Genomic DNA, 23504 nt, shown 5'->3' on the forward strand with positions numbered 1-23504 from the left:
GGCTGAGGGTTCAGGAGGGCAGCTGGAAACCAATCAGGAAACTGAAACAGGGCAATTCCCTGGCGGTCCAGTGGTTAGGACTGCGAGCTTTCACTGCCGAGGCCCGGGGTGTAATCTCTGGCTGGGGAGCTAAGGCCTAAGACCCCGCAAGCCACGTAGTGCGGCGGGGAAGAAAAAAAACGGGAAATCGAAACAGGGTACCAGAACGGAGGAGAGGGTGCCATGGTGGCAGCACTAGGCTCTTTGAACACTGTTGAAGATAGCAAGACCAGTTCCGGAAACCACCAGCAGAGAGGGGGATCCTAGGTTCTTTCCAGGTTCGGTCAGAGCTGGATGAGAATCAGGCGCCTCTAACTGGCAGGCGTGGGGAAGGCAGGGCTGACAACGACTGCCCTGGTAACTCCCTTTTCTCAAGACTGGACTACAGCAGCCTGCTGATCCAGTGGCTCTCACCCCTGGCCAGCTCGCCTGGCACAGTACACAAAACACTAGTGCCTGGGCGCACCCTCCAAGATCCTGATTTGATTGGTCCCGGTTGGTAGGATAGATCATTATTAATAACGTGCAGCCGGGGTGGAGAACCACATACCTAATCTGCCCGTCCCCCAACCCTCCCTCCCAGGGCAGACCTCTATACTTGTCCTTCTAAACCACAGTTTAGTTAGGCACTCTACCTTCAATTCTTTAAAGAAAAAAGTAAATTTTCACACACACATATACAAGGATGAGAAAAACATTTTTTCTGAGAGTAGAGTTTTAATCTACTGATTATACACACAAGTTATTTAGATTTAGAACCTGTAAGGTAACCAAACATGGGCATTTGCCCCTAGCCATATATTGGCATGCCCTCCAGAATAACGATCTGAGTCTAAAAAGACAAGGAGTGTATTCCAAACCTTGAGAGTACTTTGCATTAAAGAGATTCCTTAAAAGATTAATTTTAAAGCAGATCATAGCAACTTAAAGTGACAAAATATTAGCTTATCAATATATATATTTTTATCTATTCTTCCCAAACGCTGGAATTCTAGGGCTCTTAATAGTCTTATGTGCTAAAGAGAAAATAAAAGAGCATGCCAGGATACACTGATGGGGGTGTGATTCTTTGGGATCTGAGATCAACGCAGGCCTCTTGGGGAAGGTGCTGTTTGATTTCAGGCCCGAGGGAAGGAAGGTAGCAGTTATGGGACCATCAGTGGAAGAAAGATGTCCAGGCAGAGGGAATCATCAGTGAGAAAACTCTGCAGAGGCTTCTGGCTTGGTGATCAATGAAGAAAGGCCAGAGTGCAGCCTCTTCAGATGCTGCGCACAGCAGTTTATTATCCAAAATGTGGAGCACCCCGACCAGCTGAAGGGCAGAAATGAATACCACAAAATCAATGAGGAATAAGAGTTTCAAAGTACCATGAACAAGCATAGCTGGTGCTACAGACAGTATGCTGGGGACGATATTATGCGCTTTTGCATAACATTTATCAAGAACAGAGAATGGCATGGCCCTGCTCGGTTTTCCCTAGGAGTGATATAAAATAATCTTTTATTAATCTTATTTTAAATTTGTTACCATTGTACATGATCTCAGAAGACCAAGTGGTGAACATTTGATATAAATCAAAGGAATAAATGAATATGAAAGAAAGGCAAATTATATGCCCCAATAAATACTTCTGCCCATTCTGTTATACTATAAAGCATTTTGTAAATGTAAATATTGTACATAAATGTTAAATAAATATATTAATATAATTTCCTCTGGGTTTTTAAAAATAAGAATCTCAGTAGGCAAAGAGTTATTTCATATTTAAAAGTTCTCTCAGGCCCACATTTTCCAGCCTCTAACAGTTACCACAGGGAAGCCATTATCACAGTAGAGACAATGAGGCTGATGCTGGAAAGCCTGGGGTTGGGGGCAGACAGACCCAGGCTCAAATTCCTACTTTGCCGTTTAATAATTGTGTGACCTTGAACAAGGGATGTAATCTCTCCAAGTCCTTGTAAGGGAATATGCAAAATGTGATGATTCTTTTCACTGAAAATTGTTGTTGGAACAAAACTGGGTTCTTTTGAGAATATGGCACAGTTGTGTGGCATCCTCAGGTTCACTATTACCGTCATCATCTCATCAGAGGGCATGGGTGTGTGCAGGCATCTCATACTCACGAACTTGGAAAAACACAAGACAGGCTCAGGATAGAAGAAAACTGTGGCGTGGCGGCTCCTCTCCCGTTCGAAGATTTGTAATGGATGACAAGTCCTCTGTAGCTTTATCCATCAATTCTCTCTGACAATTAAGAATCCAGGAAGGATGAGCTCAGCCTGTTGCCAACTAGTTGTCTGTGTATTTAGCCTAACCAGTCTGGCTTCTTCTTTTTTCTTTTTTTTGGCCACGCTGCACAGCTTGTGGGATCTTAGTTCCCCGACCAGGGATTGAACCCAGGCCCTTGGCAGTGAGAGTGCGGATTCCTAACCACAGGACTGCCACGGAATTCCCTGGATTCTCATTCTTGATTAAGGAATTTGACAATAATCTTAAGAATGGTTCTGGAGAGAATTCTTCCTGCAACAAATTGTCACCTGGAAACTCACCCATCCATACAAACAGGAATTCAACTATACAGCAATTAGTTACTTTGGAGAACTGCAAAGATTAATGTTATTCATGATGGAGAAAGATATTCCACTTTAGGCATACTTCGTATGCTGCTAGCAGGAGTATAAACACATTTTTTCCCTTTTCCATTCAAAATAAAGACAACGAGTGCATTAATTAGAAACAGTAGGATTTATTCTAGGTAACAACTCAGAATATAAATTGAGAGATGAAAAGGACTCCATAATCCGGAGTCATCCATCACTACCTCATCTGCTGGTGAGGTTACACTCCTAGATTTCCAGTGCTGTCTGTCCTGAGTTTATTCTGCTTAAGCTTTGGACCCTCCATTGAGCGACTGATCAAAACGACCGTGGCCTTGTGCTTCACCAGAATAACCATGGCTTCCTCTGGACAACCAGTGGTCCTTGAGGGCTCAGAGTCTTTTTTTTTTTTTTTTTTGCGGTACGCGGGCCTCTCACTGTTGTGGCCTCTCCCTTTGCGGAGCACAGGCTCCGGACGCGCAGGCTCAGCGGCCATGGCTCACGGGCCCAGCCGCTCCGCGGCACGTGGGATCTTCCCGGACCAGGGCACGAACCCGTGTCCCCTGCATCGGCAGGCGGACTCTCAACCACTGCGCCACCAGGGAAGCCCTAGGCTCAGAGTCTTTTAACCAAAGGGTGGGCTGTTTCTTTTATTGACATCATTAAAGACCTGTGTATCAGGATGACCAACTTTGTTCTTTGTTGGACGAAAAAGACACACAAGGTTAGCTGCTGCTACTGATTACTAAATGATCTTATAAACACAAATTCTTAAGGGTCTAGCATGGGTGCAAGCACACTTAATATTCAAAATATGAGATGGATTATGTAGAACAAACAAGCTGTTTGTTTGATGGAAAAAAAAAAATGATCCCAGAGTGAGAACTCAGGTTCAAGTCTGAGGTTGATTACTGAGCAACTATGTGACCTTGGGCATGGTCATTTTGCTTCTCAGAATGTATTTACTCATCTATAAAATGGGAATGATAATATTTATTTCAGGTTCCTCATAGCATTGTGGTGGAAATTAAATCAGATGGTGTATGTGGAAGGGCTTTGAAAACTGCCAGAGGAGCTGCTGTGTAAATGGTATCATTATTACCAATTTCTAGGAATTACTGAACACCATATCCTTAGACCATATCGGCAAGCTGACACCTGACAAATGAGAACGCATTACTGTGTCATATTCCATTGTCTCTGGCTGTTTTCATCCTCAGCTGACAGGGTGGGCCTATGGGGTCTTGTTAGCATAAATCCTTGGTAGAGGGCATTTCTCTAAAAGTAGAAAGAATTTCTAGCTCCTGTCCTATCGCACCTCTTTCCACACACTCATATAGTCAAACAAACACCACTCAAAATTCCTGAAGCAAGAAGAGACAAACACAGGAAGCATATAGATATCTCTGTTTTAGATTTCCCCACTTTTGTCAAGATTCTTTACAGATCAAAATGGCCACAGCCTCAACTCCTGAAATCTGTGTAGAATAATAACTATTTATCTACCATTTGTTGAGCACTTCCTGTAGTTGTTCACAGTGTGGAGTATCTTATTCAATCCTCACAACAAACATATGAAATACTGTTACTGCTCCAAACTGAAAGATTGGGAAATTGAGACTTGGAGAGGTTAAACAACTTCCTGAGGTCACACGGCTAGCTCCTAAGTGGTAGAGATGGGACTAGACTCTAGGTCTGCTTGGTTTCAAAGTACATGGTCTGACTATAAAACTCTTAGAGGAAAACGTAGGCAGAACATTCTATGACATAAATCACAGCAAGATGCTTTTTGACCCACCTCCTAGAGAAACGGAAATAAAAACAAAAAAAAAACCAAATGGGACCTAATGAAACTTCAAAGCTTTTGCACAGCAAAGGAAACCATAAACAAGACGAAAAGACAACCCTCAGAATGGGAGAAAATATTTGCAAATGAAGCAATGGATAAAGGATTAATCTCCAAAATATACAAGGAGCTCATGCAGCTCAATATCAAAAAAACAAACAACCCAATCCAAAAATGGGCAGAAGACCTAAATAGACATTTCTCCAAAGAAGATATACAGACTGCCAACAAACACATGAAAGGATGGTCAACATCACTAATCATTAGAGAAATGTAAATCAAAACTACAATGAGGTTTCACCCCACACAAGTCAGAATGGCCATCATCAAAAAATCTACAAACAATAAATGCTGGAGAGGGTGTGGAGAAAAGGGAACCCTCCTGCACTGTCGGTGAGAATGTAAATTGATACAGCCATTATGGAGAACAGTATGGAGGTTCCTTACAAAACTAAAAATAGAACGACCATATGATCCAGCAATCCCACTACTGGGCATATACCCTGAGAAAACCATAATTCAAAAACATGCATGCACCACAATGTTCATTGCAGCTCTATTTACAATAGCCAGGACATGGAAGCAACCAAAATGTCCATCGACAGATGAATGGATAAAGAAGATGTGGCACATACATTCAATGGAATATTACTCAGCCATAAGGAACGAAATTGAGTTATTTGTAGTGAGGTGGATGGACCTGTCATACAGAGTGAATTAAGTCAGAAAGAGAAAAACAAATACCGTATGCTAACACATATATATGGAATCTAAAAAAATGGTACTGATTAACCTAGTGGCAGGGCAGGAGTAAAGATGCAGACATAGAGAAGGGACTTGAGGACACAGTGGGGAAGGGGAAGCTGGGACGAAGTGAGAGAGTAGCATTGACATATATACACTACCAAATGTAAAATGGATGGCTAGTGGGAAGCTGCTGCATAGCACAGGGAGATCAGCTCGGTGCTTTGTGACGACCTAGAGGGGTGGGATAGGGAGGGTGGGAGGGAGGTTCAAGAGGGAGGGGATATGGGGATATACGTATACATATAGCTGATTCAATTTGTTGTACAGCAGAAACTAACACAACATTGTAAAGCAATTATACTCCAATAAAGATGTAAAATATATATATAATCTCCAATAATTGAAAAAAATTAAAAAAATAAAAACACCAAAAAAAAAGTACATGGTCTGACTACTACATGACCAAGTTTTTCCTGAAAATTTTTTCTATTGTTACTGTTTTGTGTAGAACCTACTGTTGGGATAGGTGGTTACAGAGCCCTTAGACTTCCTTCAGCCTCAAACCAGATACTGTCAAATGATTCAACTTTCCATCCAACAAATTCTAGGCACTGCCCCAGGGAGGGAGTGGTCATAAGCTATGAGTGAATCCCGTCCCTTAATCCTGAAGAGCTTCCAGGTAAGGATAATGAATCAACTACAACAACTTTCTCCCTAAGACATGTTGATGTGCATTGAATTAGGAAAATTCCTTCAAATTAAAATACAAACTCATGAGGATTTTCCTCATTGTCTAAAAAAGATTCACCTTAGGATTTAATTTCATTCATTCAATCCATGAAACAATAAACATTTGTTAGGTATCTATTAGGAGTCAGTCCCTGTGCTAGCCAATCTAAAGATAATATTGCATCTATCAACCCTTTGTTTACTCACAGCCATTCCAGAAATACTAGAGAACACCTAACGTTAATACATGTTCACTCTCAGTTATCCATCTTGACAGAGAAAGAAGATAGTTGGAATAAAAGGTATATCTATATCTATATATCACTGTGACCAAGAATTTGAGACTCTTCCCACTTTACACTTTTACAAAGATCTTTTGAGCTTATAAACAATCCTCTTAAGTTGCTCTGCGGAAAAAATATTTATAACAGTACAGTAGCTAAAATTAGGCTGCAAAAACAAGAGGTAAAGGGAGAAGTGAAAGGCAGCATGGGTAAGCCAGAAGCTAAGTATACTCTTGAATAACCATCAGTGTTTTTAATGAGTTTTTCATGGTTTCTGAGCACCCAGATCAAATCAAGCTTTCACCTTCCTGAATGATGGTACTACTTTGTACCATTAAGCTTATTTTCAGACTAGTGGGGGCCTTCTCTTAGAGAGATGTAAACTCCCTGAAGGAAGCAGCCCTGCTGTTTTTTTTTTTTTTTTTTTTTTTTTTTTTTTTTGCTGTATTTCTTTATACCTCTGCAGTGAACAAAACAATTCTGGTCGCATAACAGGCACTGAATATGTTCTTACTGATTCATAGATTAAGACTCTTGGAGAGGTAACAGTAGTGCACGAAGGATTGCAGAGACCAAAAACAAAGGTATTACCTAAAAGCCACCATCTTCCAATTTGTTGGAGGTAGTCAGAATACATATAGTGGTTAAGGAGCCAAGTTCTGTCATTTTCTATTTCTGAATCTTTGGAAAAATTACTTAATCTTCTGTGCCTCAGTTTATCTTCATCTGTAAAAATGAAAAGAATAAGGATGTCTATATTATAAAGCTGTTGTGAGAATGAAATTAGTTAATACAGTAGCAGCATTTACAACACTTAACACATGATAAGTGTATAATAAATGTTAGCTATTATTATTTGTGATTCTTTTATTTTGCAGAATGTAAAAGTTCTTTAAAATTAGAAAATATGATATAATAGATTGATTTATTTCAAAGATAATAGGAAATTTAGTTCCTTACCACCACTAACCTTAATTTAAATAACGAAACTCACACTTGACTTCCAGGTAAAGATGGTAGATTGACTATGTGCATCTCCTTTCACTCCTTCCCAAGACCACTAAAATGGCAGAAAACAATCTTTTAAAGGGATAAACCCACAAGGATTTGGAGAATAAGAGGAGAACAGCAATGAAGTTTCTTCAGTCAGACCCTCACATCTGTGGAAACTGGATTTATAACAATTCTGGCATGGATTGCAGAACAGTGGGGAAGGATAGAGAGTGGGTGGAGAAACACAACAGAGCATCCAAGAGATACGATATAATAACAAAAGGTCTAACCTGTGTGTAATTGGCATCCCAGGAAGAAAAAATAAGGAGAAATAATACACGAGAATATTCCAAAATGAATGACAGATATGAAACAACAGTTCCAAGACATTCAAAGAACACCAAGCAGGATAAGTGCTACCCTACCAAAAGTACTCCCACACCATAGGCATATTATATACAAGCTGCTGAAAACCAAAGGCAAAGGAAATTATGAAGGCAGCCAGTGAAAAAAGACACATACCATACAGAGGAATAAAAATTAAAGATAAGAGTTACAGTAGACTTCTCCAGAAACTACACAAGACAGAAGATAAGGAATGAGGTCTCTGTAGCTGAACAACAACAAAAACCTGTCAAGTCAGAATCCTATACCCAGCAAAAATGTCTTTCAAAAAGGAACAAGAAATAAAGACTTTCCTGAACCAAAACCAAAAACCAAACCTGAGCGAATTCATTGCCAGTAGACCCATGCTATAAGTAATATTGAAGAAAGTTCCTCAGACAGAAGGAATATAATAGCAGACAGAAGCTTGAATCTACACAAAAAAATTAAGAGCACTATAAATGGAATAACTAAAGGTAAGCAAAGTTCAAAATTTACTTTTTATTATTTTTAATTGCTCTGAAAGATAACTACCTAAAGCAAAAATAGTAGTATTGTGTATTTACAGCATATGTAGGAGTCAGTATGTGGCAAGAATAGAAGAAGAATGAGAGGGAGAAATTGGGGATATATTGTCTTTGTACTAGACATGACAGGATATTATGTGAAAGTGGACTTCAATTAAATACCAGGTACATGGTAAACCCTAAAAGTACTAAATCTTTTTCAAAAGAGGTGTGCATGATAATTCAATAGTGGAAATCACATTGAATCATGAAAATGCTCAATTAATCGAAAAGGAAGCAAAAAGAAAGGAAAAAAGAAACAAAGGACAAAGGGAAGAAACAGCAAAGAGCTGGTTAGATGGTAGATTTTAATTCAACCATATCAATAATCACATTAAATGTAAGCCACACTAATTCAAAGATAGATTGTTAGATTAGATAAAAAGCAAGGCCCAACTATATGCTGCCTACAAGAATACCACTTTAGATATAAAGAGATAACTAGATTAAAACTAAAAGAATGAAAGAAGATATTCCATGCAGACACTACTCAAAAGAAAGCTGAAGTGGCTTTATTAATATCAAGGTAGGCTTCAGACAAAAAATATTACCAGTGATAGGCTTATTACAAGATGAAAAGGGATTCAATTCTCCAAGAAGACAAAAACATTAATGACTTTATGCCTATAATTTCAACAACTTAGAGCAAGTGGACAAATTCCCTGAAAAGCACATCTTCCCAAAATTAGCACAGGAAGAAATAGAAAAATTCAAAGAGCTTTATATCCATTTTCAAAATTAAATTCATAATTAAAAACCTTTCAACAAAGAAAACCCCGGCCCAGAGGGCTTTACTCACAAATTCTATGAAAGGTTTAAGCACAAAACTAATACCAGTGTTATACAAACTCTTTGAGAAAATAGAAGGAAATGCTTTTCAAGTAGTTTAATGAGGCCAGCATAACCCTGTTATTACAACCTGACAAAGACATTACAAGAAAAGAAAATTATAGACTAATATCCTACATGAATAAATATACAAAGTCCTCAAGAAAATATTAACAAATCAAATTCAGCATTATATGAAAAGGATAAATGTTATTAATAAATGGAGCTTATGCCAGGATTAAAGGTTGGTTTTACGTTATGAAATCAATAGTTCTAATTCATTACATTAACAGAATCAAAGAGAAAATAAAATCTCAATTGATGCAAAAACATTTTTGAAAATGTCAAAAAATGTCACACCATTCATAAAAAAAACCTCTCAAAACACTAGGAAAAGAAAGGAATTTCATCAACCTGATAATGGGAATATATGAAGAAAGAAGAGTTAATGGCATACTTATTGGTGAAATATTGAATGCTTCTTAGTTCAGGAACAAGGTACCCACTGTCTCCATGTCTATTCAGCAGAATAGTGGAAGCCCTTTCTAGCACAACAATGTAAGCAAGAAATAAAGGTATAAAAATTTAAAAGAAAGAAGCAAAACAGTCTTTTTTGCAGTTGACATGACTGTATATATAAAACATTCTAAGGAATCTACCCCGAAAACTACTAGAACTGAAAAGTGAATTTAGCAAAGTCACAGGAATTAAGGTCAATACACAAAGTTTAATTATATTTCAAAATTATACCAGCAAATTATTAAAAAATGAAATTTAAAAGCAATTCATTTACTATTGAAGGAATAACATAAAATATTCAAAAATAAATATAAGAAAAGATAGGTAGGACTTGTATTCTGAAAACTACTACGTACTGCAAAAAGTTATTAAATAAAAAACTTAAACCATATAACACATTTAGGGATGGGAAAAATTAATATTGCTAAAGTATCCGTTCTTCCCTAATTGATCTACAAATTCAGTGCAATCCCAATCAAAATTCCATGAGGCTTGTAGTAGAAATTAACAAGCTGATTTTATATGTATATGAAAACACGAAAGATTAAGAATAGTAAAAATAACCTGAAAAAGAAGAAAAAATTTGGAAGACTTACACTACCTGCTTTTAAATTGTGCTTAAAAACCACAATGATTGGGCTTCCCTGGTGGCGCAGTGGTTGAGAGTCCGCCTGCTGATGCAGGGGACACGGGTTCGTGCCCCGGTCTGGGAAGATCCCACATGCCGTGGAGCGGCTGGGCCCGTGAGTCATGGCCGCTGAGCCTGCGCTTCTGCAGCCTGTGCTCCGCAACGGGAGAAGCCACAACAGTGAGAGGCCCGCGTACTGCAAAAAACAAACAAACAAAAAAACCCCACAATAATTAAGACACTGTTACTTGTATAAAGATAGATATGCAAATCAGTGAAGCAGAATAAAGTTCTGAAGTATACACACACACACACACACACACACACATCCAACGGGGAAAGGAAAGTTTTTACAACAAATGATGCTAGAACAATTGTATATCCATATTTTAAAAAAGAAAGAACCTTGACCTCTACTTCACACCATAACACAAAAATTGTATTTAGATAGGAATCTTTCATGTAAAATCTGAAACTAGAAAGCGTCAATGTTTTCTAAAAGAAAACATAGAAGAATATTTGCACGAACTTGTGGTTGGCAAAGAGTTCTTTGACAGGATACAAAAAGCACAAGCCATAAAAAAAAATCATAAGATGGACAAAACCAATATTTAAAATTTCTGCTCATCAAATGATACCATTAAGAAGATGAAAAGATGAAACACAGACTGGGAGAGATATTTGCAAAGCTGATTTCTGACAAAGAACTTCTTATCTAGAATATATAAAACTCCCATGAATCAATAATAAAAAGATAACCCAATAGCCCCAAAATGGAAACAACTGAGCATCAACAAGTAAACTGATAAATGAACAGTAGTATTTTCACACAATGAAACATTACTTGGTAGTTTAAAGGAATAAATTTCTGCATGAATCTCAAAGATGTCACTTTGAGCAAAAGAAGTCAGGCACAAAAGAGTGCCTAATGTATAATGCCGTACAGAAAGTTCTAGAGCAGGGAGATCTAATCTACGATGAATGAAATAACAAAAGTGATTGCTTCATGGATGGGGGCTGATTGCAAAGGTGTATAAGGGAACTTTCTGGGGTATTGCAAATGTTCCATAGTTTGGTATACAGTTACGTGGGTACATTCATCTGTTAAAATGTATTGAACTGTACATTGAAAATCTGTGCATTCATTGCATATAAATTATACTTTGGTTTTAAAAAAGAGTAATTAAAAGAAAACCCACTGGGACTTCCCTGGTGGCTCAGTGGTTAAGAATCCGCCTGCCAATGCAGGGGATGCGGAATCGAGCCCTGGTCCGGGAAGATCCCACATGCCGCGGAGCAACTAAGCCCGTGAGCCACAACTACTGAGCCTGCGAGCCACAATTACTGAAGCCCGTGAGCCTAGAGCCCGTGCTCCGCAACAAGAGAAGCCACCGCAATGAGAAGTCCACGCGTAGCAACGAAGACCCAACGCAGCCAAAAATAAATAAATAAATTTGTAAAAAAAAAGAAAACCCACCTTCATGGTAAGTGGAAGAAGTGAATCACAGCAATGATTCCATGTATGTAACATCCAAAAACAGGTACAGTGAAACAACCTATTTCTCACTGTGAAGTTATTTTTCTAAATAATCTGCTGCAGGAAATGAAAGTGGTTGTCTGTGGCGGTAGGGGTGGGAGATTGGGGACATGGCTATTTTTTGTCACAAAACCTGGAACTACTTGACACTTCAAAATCTGTGCATATATAACTTCAATAAAAATAGAGAACAAAAAAATCATACCCATTTGCAAGTTCATGATATTAGCTTCAATAGAGAATTGTTGACATTTGCTTTAAATAAGAAATTATTTCTGATGGGTGAATCTGGCAGAAACTTCAGGCTGTTAAGTCCAGGAGACAGAGTCCATTTGCTGGTGGTTGTATAATGTGGGCCACCTTGTTACTAGGCAAGCATAAAAGACAGCAGGGGAACTCAGCACACCAAGTGTGACAATACACTGGAAAAGGGGGCATTAAATTAGGGTAAGTGAGTAGAATTGTGACAGAAACCTGGTCTGTACTCCCTAATTACAAAGTCTCACTTTCACCAAACTGACACAAATGTTAAGTCAAATTAAATATTGTCTAATTAACAAGCATACACGAGAAGGCAAGCCCAGTGACTGGGCGGTATTCAGCCGAATAAAGGAACCACAAGGACTTGTAAATTCTCAGTCACCCCCCATCTGCCATCTCAGCCAACTGCTACAAGATTTGTCCATTTTGTTTTCACACATCTCCACTTTCAGGGCTCTGCTTGTAATATTTACAGAAAAAGGCAATGGTGGTAAACAGTTTCACACAATGAGGTGTGAGAGCTGATAGGGTCCTATTCAAGCTCTGAACTCTCCTGATGAGCTGCCAAAAGTTGTTATGAATGGCCCGGCTGACAGGGTGATGACTGATAAAGGAAAAAACAAACAGCTCTGGTAATTCATGAAAACACACAGCTCCAAGACAACTCAAAGTGGCGAGTGACAGTTAAGATAATGGAATTTTGGAAGCTTTTCTTAAGGGATCCTCTCTATACAATTACTCTGTTAATAGATTCTCCCTTAATGTAGCTGGATCTTCAACTTTTTTTTCCACCAAAAAATACTTATTATGATCGCTGGCAGAGAGGTGCTGGCCTGTGCTTTTATACTATGATCAACTTTTCATATAATTTCCTTTTCCTAGAGCAGGATGAATTTTAGTTGAGGCCTGTGTCTGCCATTTAAAGAAATAAAATATCCTATTTCCATTTCTATTACTAGAAGCATTTCAAAGCATTCTTCCCTCATTTCTTTCATTTATAGACCATTTGCCACAAACCTTTGATTAGAAAATAAATATTGGTTTACACACTCAACTGCTAATATTTTAAAAGAGAATAATTTAAATGTGGTTGAAGTCAATTTCCAATTCACATAGCCTATTTTGGCTTCATTTCCTTAAATCAGGCATGACCAAGCAAGAAAGTATCAATTTGTCAATGTTTTGCCTTTGTATCCAATGTTTTTTCCATGAAGCACATTGCGGTTTCTGTAACAATGGCCTATTTCCCAATTAATGTTTGAGAAAGCAGGAATATAAAGATATATACAAAGCATGTGTATATGCACATACAGTACTATGGAGTAGGGGACTGTGTTCAGGAGAGTTATATTTTAGAGCCTGGCTACTGAGAGGTCTGGGACAAGCAGCTTGCTAGAAATGCAGAATCTCAGTCCTACCTGAGCCCCCCACCCAATCACAGAATTCGCGTTCAAACAAGATCCCCAAATGATTCATATGCACATCAAGGTTTTGAGAAGCTCTCTAATTTAGATAACTGAGTTTACCTTAATAGTTTAGGGAGGATCCATATTTTCCAAAAAGTTCAAAACTATATCATAAATCACTGAAAGCTATCTCCAAGTCATTTAGTGTCTGCATTCAAAGTTCTTACTTTCTTTTCCTCCCCTTGAAGAAGTGTGAGGGCATCCTTGAGCTCACCAAGCCTTCTAGGGAGGTTCATCCTTTCGTGAATCACATTCCTTTACCACAAACATTGGTAGACTCATCCAGCACATTCCTGAGGGGTAGGCATGGTGCCAGAGCCTGGATTTTAAAAATTCAATCACTGTAGTGAAACATACAACTTTTATAACACTAATAAAAACATTTTAAAAACATTTTAAAAATCATATCTTGACTGTAATGTCAACTGTTCAGCTGCTACAACGCAGAGTAGAGTATTTTACAGGAGAGATGACAGAATCCTTGGAAAGGCCTAGACAACAGAAGCGGCTTTCACCCACCTGCTAAAGTCTGCAAAAAATCCACCACTGGACTTGCGCTCCTTTCATTTTGTGGTTGTTAGTATTTGTAGAATCTTCTTTAGACTTGAAGGGATCTTGCGATTTAGTCCAACTCTCCACAAATTTCCTGGGTGTTGAGAAATTTAAAAACGTAAATTTAAAAACTTAGGATGGGCCAAAATACTGTAAACAAAGACAAAAGACAAAGGGTAAAGTGGGGAAAATATCTGCCTTAAGGGCTCGTTTCCTTAATTGATAAAGGGTCTATATAATTCACTTGGAAAAAGACACACCCAGTGGGAAAGTGGGCAAAGTAATACAGTCTACTTAACACTGGCTAAAAGTCATTTACTATTATATGACATCATATTATGATGTAAAACTGCATGTGACTTTGGAAAGTTCCTTTGCTTCCTGGTACCCATGCAACTACAAGGCCGCACATGTAGTTAAGTCCAGGTTGGAAACTGATGCCATTTGGACAGAAATACACAAAAGTCATGACAAAAGGAGAGTGAGAATATCCAAACATAAACCAGTGTAGAGCAAAAAAAAGTAGAACTCTGAAATTTCCTTGAATGAAGCTACCTAGATCAGAGCTGGTCTATAAATGTCATCTCAAGGGCCAATTCCAATCCCTTGACTTAAACTTGTGCTGAGGAAAGGTTCCAATGACACATCTGGGCTTGCGAAAGAGTGCCAGGGTAGATGAGGAATGGCTGTTTGAACATGGGGAGACAGATAGTTACATCCTGGATCTGGACATTGACTGATGGGTCCTTCTGGCATCCATCTTTTAAATTTAAGGCCTATCAGAGATTCAGGCTATTGTGCATATTGGATGTATTTCAATACCGGAAGGCAGCAATTTTGAATTCACTAAAAAGTAAATGTTTTTCTTTATACATCTATTTCTTGGGATGTTTAAGCTTTATTATTTAAGAACATAAGGAGAACACTGCCTTGAGCCAACAAAGGCCATTAGCCTAATCACTGTTCGGGTTGCTCTAAAACTCAAGCCAACAAATCCATCGACTCAGAGAAGAGGAAGACAGTTTTTCCTCAAAAAGTCACCAGGGTAGCCTTTAGGTTAACACCCAAAAATACGCGTGTGGCTCACACATCTGCATCAATCTCTAGGTGCTGTTTAACTTAACTCCTGATGAATGCATGTTCTCGTGGAGGAGGCCAGGTTGTGGGATGTGTCGCCCACTGAGTCGTCCCCTGGAATGTTAGAGGGACATACTGGCCCTGCAATGCCTGTACTTCATTTGTTTCTACACAGAGGACCAAAGCTCTCACTGTAACTGTGAGTCAGGGCTGATGCAGCAGCCAGCCAGCCCCCCTGTCTCCTCTGGGACCCCAATGGAGAAAGTCATTCCTAGTGATCAACAATTAGCATTTGCATCCAAAGTTCCAAGCCCACTTGTCTACAGTAAGATACTAAGAGGTCTGAGAATCTGGGTTTAAGCCCCAAATGGGCCAATTAGCTTCACACAGCGAAACCTCCAGCTCCACTCCAACCATAGTCCACCCTGTGGGTTAGACCGAGGAGAGAGAGACAGAAACCCAGAGTGACAGAGAGACTGACTCAAGTCAGGTTCAGCACCAAAGGGCAGGTGCCGCTGAGAGGGCCCTGCCTCCTTCCTCCCCAAGATCATCACAACCAATTCATAGTCCACACTCAATATGAGGTTCCTTAAAAAACTAAAAACAGAGCTACCAAATGATAAAGCAATCCCACTCCTAGGCATCTATCCAAAGAAAACCATAATTCGAAAAGATACATGCACCCCAATGTTCATTGCAGCACTATTCACAATAGCCAGGACATGGAAGCAACCTAAATGTCCATCGACAGAGGAATGGATAAAGAAGATGTAGTACATATATACAATGGAATATTACTCGGCCATAAAAAAGAACAAAATAATGCCATTTGCAGCAACATGGGTGGACCTAGAGATTGTCATACTGAGTGAAGTCAGACAGAGAAAGACAAATATATGACATCTCGCTTATATGTGGAATCTAAAAAAAAATGGTTCAAATGAACTTATTTACAAAACAGAAACAGTCACAGATGTAGAAAACAAACTTATGGTTACCAGGGGGGAAAGCCAGGGAGGGATAAATTGGGAGATTAGGATTGACATATACACACTACTATATATAAAATAGATAACTAATAAGGATCTACTGTATGGCACAGGGAACTCTACTCAATACTCTGTAATGGCCTATATGGGAAAAGAATTTTTAAAAAGAGTGGATATATGTATATGTATAACTGACTCACTTTGCTGTACAGCAGAAAGTAACACAACATTGTAAATCAACCATACTCCAATAAAAATACGTATCACTGCAGAAGGAAAACAGAAGATGTCTAACGTTCTAAGTTAGTCATTGTGTCCTAAACATGTGATGCCTATAGGGTCTCACACAGTTCCTTACATGCAGGTATGTCCAGTAAGTATCTGTTGACTGACTACATTTGAAAATAAAAATCAGCCTATTTGATTTGATCTAACAAATTTTGCTCACATCTCATTAAATTGGTTGGAGGAGGTTGGCTCATGCAGCAATTTATGGTACTGTGTTATGAGTTCTGCCAAAAGTTTGAAAATTAAAAAAAATCAATTATTATTTTAAAATTTCATTCAAAATATAAAGTAGAACAAAATAAGAATTATGTTGGTTTATTTTCAATGTCGAAATGATCTAGAAGACTTGAAAGTCCTCTTCAAGCTTTCAGAAATTCTAACAGGCAAAACAAATTTTTTTTCAAAAATTCAACAGGGTAGCTGCTGTTAAGATGTTCCCCATCAGGGAGTGTCCAGCTTATATTTATTCCAGCCTCATTCCTGCTTTCCAGCTATGCACAGAGAGGGTTTGTAAATGACATGCTTCTTACACCATTCTGTAAGCAGTGCCTTCTTGGGCTGGCTTTGCTTGCCACCAGCAGAATTGCTATACTGTGGAAAACATTCCAAATGACTGGGTTTTTCCCCAGAAAGATGCAGAGAGATGAGCTTTCATATATAGCAAGGGATCCCTTAACTGATTCAGCATACTTTGCACATCTGTTACAGGAAACTTTCCCAATTGAAATTACATTTAGTTACGCTTTTAAAAAAAGTTGCTTCTAGGAGAATGCAATCTCTCATTCAAATATCGGGGTTTCTAGCACCTTATCTGAAGAAGCCCTCAAATTCCTCTGCCCTTCTGTTGTCTCCTGCATGGCTTTAATAACCAGAAAGCACAAAGATGGAAAATGAATTCAGGCAGCGTAAGTGGTAACCCTCTCCCACATTTCCTCTTCTCTGCAACCCTGTGGAATGCTTTTTGAAGTCAGAAAGAGCTCCATAGGAGGTGAGGGCTGACTTTGGCTGCCAGCAAGCAGAAATGTTCAGCTACTTAACACTGGGCCACATGTGGCAGCTACAAAAACATCACCAGGACTTGAAATCTACTTACTTCAGTGGTAATCCCCTTGCCTTCAAATCTTTGCAAACCTAAGGAACTATGGGAGTAGGTGAACTTGGAGGGAAGGGTGGGGAGAAATATCCTGTGATTTTAGTCCAAAATTTGTATCGTATAGTGAATCCTGGAATCATGTCCTGCTGTTTTTATTCCACATTGTCCTTTGAGTCTGCAGTCTCGGGCCATGTGTGTTGTATTTAACACAAAGCCCAGTGGCACAGGGGATTCGGAAAGCTGACCAATGGAATATTAGGTGTTTTATATCAACTATAAGTCAGAAGGAAATCTATGTCAGAGTAGATTCCCAAGGTGCCTTTCTCAGGACAAGCACTGTACTTTCTTAAGTTACTCTGGTGTATAGCTTCATTCACACTGTAGACAGAGGGCTGTGTGCACTTGCCAAAAATGATCTGGGGCCAGCTTTTGTGCCCTTCTTTGCCCTGGTTAGCTACAGATTCTGATCCTACTGTTTCCTGTGAGGCATCAATGCTAAATGCAGTGCTCACCGTGCAAATGATACGTGGCTGGAAATGTCAGGCTTACATTTTCTCCTCAATGCCAACAGGAGTTGGAACAAATAGATGACCTCTATGATCTTTTCTTCCTTTGAGATGTCGTGACTCCAGCCAGTGATTCTGTGATGCTTAAATGTAGAGGGAGGAAAACATCACAGAAACCAGTAGAACATGACTGTACCAGCAGAAGCTTTCGCATCAGACAGACCTGGGTCCAAGTTTAGTTCTTTCATTCACGAATCCCATGGACTTGAGTGAGTTACTCATCTTCTCTAAGTCTCAGTCTCCTCACCTATAAAAACAGAAATAATAGGGATAATCTACCCCAGATGGGAATTAAATGAGATTATGCATGTTGCATACGCAGTATGGTGCCCGGCACATAGGAGATGCTCAATATATGTGCGTTGTCATTATTAACATTACGAATCAAGTCCCAACCCCAGAGCACTGATCTACACACTTTTCTCCAAAAGGGACAGGGCTTAAGTCATCACAGCTGGAACACAGATGTGGGGGAGTGAGGAGCAGACATCATCCTCCTCTCCGCATGGATCCCAACTTCACTCGCCCGTAAAGCAGTATGTGGTCCCAGATCTGGCTCTTTAAAGGCAACGTTGGGTGCTTCTGACGGCAGCTTCCTCCAGGCCAGGCAGAAGGAAAACGTCACACTTCTTCCAGTCTAGAACAACCTAGCTCTGCTTTGTTTATTCACTCAACAAGTAAGTATCAAGCAGGTGCCAGGATTTGAGTAAAGAGTGATGAAAGATAGAGCCTGCAGCCTAGAGAGGCCAAGGGACAATACAAGAGGGAGAAAATGGAGACCCAGGAGCCGCTTTCTGAGGAGGTGACAGTACAGTGAAGGAAGAGACAAGGGTTCCAGGCAAAGAGGACACCAGTACGTAAGGAAAAAGAGAGGATGAAGACATCACTGCATGAAAGATATCAAAGTCATTTTCAAAGACATCAAAACAATTTTCAAAAGTGGAGAGTGGGTGGAGAGTGATAAGTTGGCTTTAAAGAGCAAAGGAAGCTAGAAGCTAAATTCTGCAAAGGGGAGCAAAAATGAGAATGTAGCCCAGGACACCTAAAGGCTCAGGAATGGGAGGAAGCAGGTATGGTGGAGCATGAGGGCTGAGCGTTAAGGTGGACATAGGCTCAAAGTCTGTGTACACAGCAGACTCCCAGATCTCCTCCCCTCTCGTATGTATTCAGGCAACTGTCGGGGGCAGGAGACGTTAAATTAGAGGCTCCAGACTCAAAGATACCAGGCAGAGAGAAGGGCTGCAATAAGGCACAGGGTTTAAAAATGTACTGAACGGGGAGCTCCCTGGGCCCTTCCTCCTCGCTGCTTCCAGAAAGTCAGTCACTAAATCATACCTCCCAAAGAGGAGATTGGAAGGTTCATCTCTTGAGACCCAAGCCTAAGGAAAGGGACACTTCCAGATCCAGAAGTTCAAGGGTCCCCCAGAGCCAAGGATGCCTTGCCACTTGATCATCCAACAGTGAAATTCATCCACCAACAAGCTCCACAGATGAGCACAGAGCTTCCATCAGCTTTTGAGCACCTTTCTCTTAAATATTATAGCTAATGACTACAAGACATTTGAGCAGATTCTCCAACATGAAAGAGAAAGACCTAAATTTACATAAAAATGGGATCTGGAGGAAACGTGAGACCATGCAGAGCACAAAAGGAAATAGTACTTAAAATCAAGTTATTAACAACCTCAGAGAAATAAAAGATGCTATATTGATGAAACAAGAAGAGGCAGTTAAAGAATAGGAGCAATCAGGGCATAAAATAGAGCTCTGGGAAAAGTGTGGCACCTCCAATAAAGACATTTTCACATGAAAATATTTTACTTCCATCCATATTTCTGTAGAAAGCTGTGGAAGGATGTGCTCCATGAAAATGAGAAGCAAGAAAGAGGAAGACATAAAACAAGAGAAAACACAGACTCCAACACAGGAGAACATCAAGATAAGTTTCAGGATGACAACCAGGTGGCAAAGCAAGAAAGCAATCGATCCAAACTGGAGAAGGAGAGAAAAACGTTTCCAGAGAGAGTTCCCTAGAAAAGAAAAACTAAATAAAAGAGAATTGATAAATTATTATCTGATAGATATAACTGCTTAGAAACTGTTGATAGTGAGTAATGGATTTGATGGAACACATGGAAACTAATCAAATATAGAAACAAGTCCATTATTAGCTTGAAGAAAAAAAAGTTTAAATGATTAAGGAAGTATAAGTATACTATTTTTCCCAGCAGTAAAAACCAAATTTAGCCAAAAATTATATTGGGAGAATGAAATTTTGGAGCAATGGGGATGGTAAAGTAACAAAGCTATATACTCATATGTCACGAGTGGAAGTCAATAAAGCATTCCTACAAGTGGTAAGCAAAGCAGAAATCATATTATTTAGAAATGTGAAGGCAAATAATAGAAGAAACAGCTAGAAATTTTTCAAGGGTTATCTCTGACGAGTAGAATGGGAGTGAAGAAGGGCAAGGTAAAGACCTTCTGTTTTTCTTTTAGGGTTATTTCATTGTTAACTAATTTATCATTGTTACCCTGATGAAAATAAAAATTAAAAAGACAGGAATAGATTAACAGAAATACCAGAGTAAACCACAGTCCAAACAGGTATAGGAATAGCTACTATGGAAATGAAGGTCGTCCTTCTCAGTGGAGTGATGAAAGAGCAAACTCAGAGATGACAGATATGAGAGACCCAGAGTGAGTGATGGGCAATCTCTCAAGATCCCTGAAAGGCCCACCTGGAGGACAATGGATTCTGTTAGCAGGACTGGGACTCTGGGGAGGCAGGTGAGGCCCCTAGAGTGCCAAATTCAGGAGGGCACTCACTCTCAGCAGCATGCAAGGTCTGCCTGACTTTGCAGACACTGACAGTGATCAATTTTGCACCCTCTGGGCCTCCCTTGGCCCACCCTAGTGCCAGCCTTTCTCCACACTCACCCACCCTCACCCATAGGTACAGTGGGTTGTAGCAGCAGTGTTTGCTGCTGAGAATTGCTCACCAAAGAGAAGGAGAAATGTGCCTGGGGAAGGCTCACTGCTTGAGGGCTGGAGCAGAGGGAGAAGCAAGAAAAATGTGAAATAACTCCAGGCTCTTCAAAAAAAAAAAAAAAAATCACAAGGAGCACCACACTAGGGAAAAGGCTTCCTTTAGTAATCAAAGGGAACAAAGAGAGAAATTTTGTATCAATTAAATGTACAATCTACCAAGAAGATACAGTGGAAACAAACCTTTACTCCATGAAACAACAAAGCCTCAAAATATATAAACACATTATTGGAAATACAGGAGAATGTCTGAAAACCACAAGCTCCTAAAGACTGACAGGTTAAGATATATGGAAAATAAGACTGTAGAGTATTTGAAAAACATAATTAACAAGGTTGATTTAATAAGCAGACTTAAGATACTTTTCCTAAAGAGAGAATGCACATTTCTTTAAACCTGTAGAATGTTTACAAAAATTAACTGTTTGACTACAAAGGAAATCTCAATATACTACCCAAAGGGGAAATCATATAGGCTCTATTCTCTACCTATAATGAAAAAAAAAAAAAGACCCTAGAAATAAACAATATATGGATAGCTCTCTCCTCCTTACCTGTTGCCACCCACCCCCCCAAAAAAATATTGCTCTAACCACTTATTTTTTAATGCTATTTTCAAAATAACTCTTTGGTTAAAAAACAATAAAAGTGTAAAATTACGGACTATTCACTTATGAAAGACAATGAAAGGAATATATATAAAAACTACTGGACATGGCCAAAACAGAAATTAGAGGATGATTTATAGCCTAAAAATATGTATTAAAAACTAAGAGAGAGAAAAAATAAACACACTATACATTCAGCTAAAATACCCAGGAAAGAGTCAATCATATAAACTAAAACAAGTAAAATGAAGAATTAAGATGAAAGGGCAGTCAAACAAGTAAAAAAGAGAGCATATCAATAAAAGCAATTTGTTAAATATACTTAAAGACCAATAAAGTAAAACTCTGTCAAGTCTGACAAAGACAAAAAGTGGAGAAACCAAAGTAAACTACATTTGGATTAAGAAAGCAGACATACTTAGAAATATGGGGAAAATTGTTAAGTGAAAATGTTATGTAAAATGTTACAATGATAAATTGAAAATCTAAGTGAAATGATCATTTTTAAGAATTTTTAAAACATCTAGAAAATGATCAAATATTTACTCCCTCTCATCTCCAAAAACAAAACAAAGCATATATTCATTCATTCAACAAATATATATTAGCTGTTATTCTGAGATATCATAAGGAGTAAGGATTAGAAAGATTCATCCCTTCCCCTAAATTAATCTATAAATTCAATCTATTCCCAATAGAAATCCCAAAGGAATTTTAAAATGAAATTTGAAAGCTGATACAAATGTTTATCTGAAAAAGCAAATGTATGAGATGTTAAAATATCTTTTGAAATTTTATATTATATACAATTTTATTATATAATATTTATAATATCTATAACTTTTATAATTTAAGATTGAGTATTTGATAGAGATTATCTTTTTAATTATAAGATTTTAAACTTACTTTTATGTTATAATGGTAAAAAGTGTGACGTTGCAGGATTAGACCAGTGGAATATTCCAGAGAATTGGCAATCCAGGGACATATATAGGTGGAATATAGCATTAGACAGAGATTATCTTTCAAACCATAGAGAAAAAAATGGACAAATTACAAAAGTAACCTGTGGGTGTTACTAGAAATGAAAGGTTTGATCTTTATCTCACACTGCACACCCAAATAAAACCCACTTGAGTGAAAGATCAAACTTAAAAAAAATTAAAAGTAGTAGAAGAAAATGTAGGAAAACATACTTGTAATCTTGCAGGTGATAAAAGGCTTCATTATACCTCAATCCATAAAGCAAAACTTGGTAATATTAAAATAAAACAAAGTAAAAATATAAGCAACAAGCTTAGAAAAAAATTTGATAAACTATAACAAAGAGTCAATAGCCATTATCAATAGGGATCTATTGTAATTTGCTAAGAAGACAACACTACTGAAAAACAAGCAAAAGACAGAAACGGACCAATTCTCAGAACAAGAAATGTAATGGCAATAAACATATGAAACCACATTTGAACTCACTACTTAGGAAAGATAAATCAGAAGAAAAAACAAAGTATTTCTGCAGGCACACTGGTTTGGTTAAACACTCAGACTGGTGTGCCAGACCTCCTGCGTTTGAGCCCAGGCTCTGCTATTACCTGCCTGTGGCCTTTGGCAAGCAACTCAACCTCGCTGTGCCTCAGCTTCCCTATATGTAAAATATAGATAACACATTTTAGCTCTTTATTGTAATGATGCAATGAGTTAATACTGTATGTGTAAAGTGCTTTGAATAGCACCTGGCACAGAGTAATCACTCAATAAATGTTAGCTCAATCTTTTTATGACATGTGCACAAAGATGCACACACACCTGCTGCAAACACACACACATTCAAGCACAATCAGAAGTTCACTGCAATGCT

The 23504-nt window shown here is 38.6% G+C and overlaps 1 long non-coding RNA gene across 1 annotated transcript in view; it reads right to left on the bottom strand.

Moving 5' to 3' along the window:
- Window positions 1-2770: 2770 nt before the first annotated feature.
- Window positions 2771-23504, bottom strand: part of LOC137215550 (uncharacterized) — a 29200-nt gene continuing 8466 nt past the window's right edge. Inside the window, exons 2-7 of the long non-coding RNA XR_010939313.1 lie at window positions 17937-18237; window positions 13945-14071; window positions 11904-13744; window positions 10135-10357; window positions 7214-7303; window positions 2771-6969 (exon numbers count right to left, since the gene is read on the bottom strand). This is a non-coding gene — a long non-coding RNA (uncharacterized lncRNA). The remainder of the gene's footprint in view (window positions 6970-7213; window positions 7304-10134; window positions 10358-11903; window positions 13745-13944; window positions 14072-17936; window positions 18238-23504) is intronic.

The sequence above is a fragment of the Pseudorca crassidens genome, chromosome 20, assembly GCF_039906515.1.
Source record: "Pseudorca crassidens isolate mPseCra1 chromosome 20, mPseCra1.hap1, whole genome shotgun sequence".
Classification (NCBI taxonomy): domain Eukaryota; kingdom Metazoa; phylum Chordata; class Mammalia; order Artiodactyla; family Delphinidae; genus Pseudorca; species Pseudorca crassidens.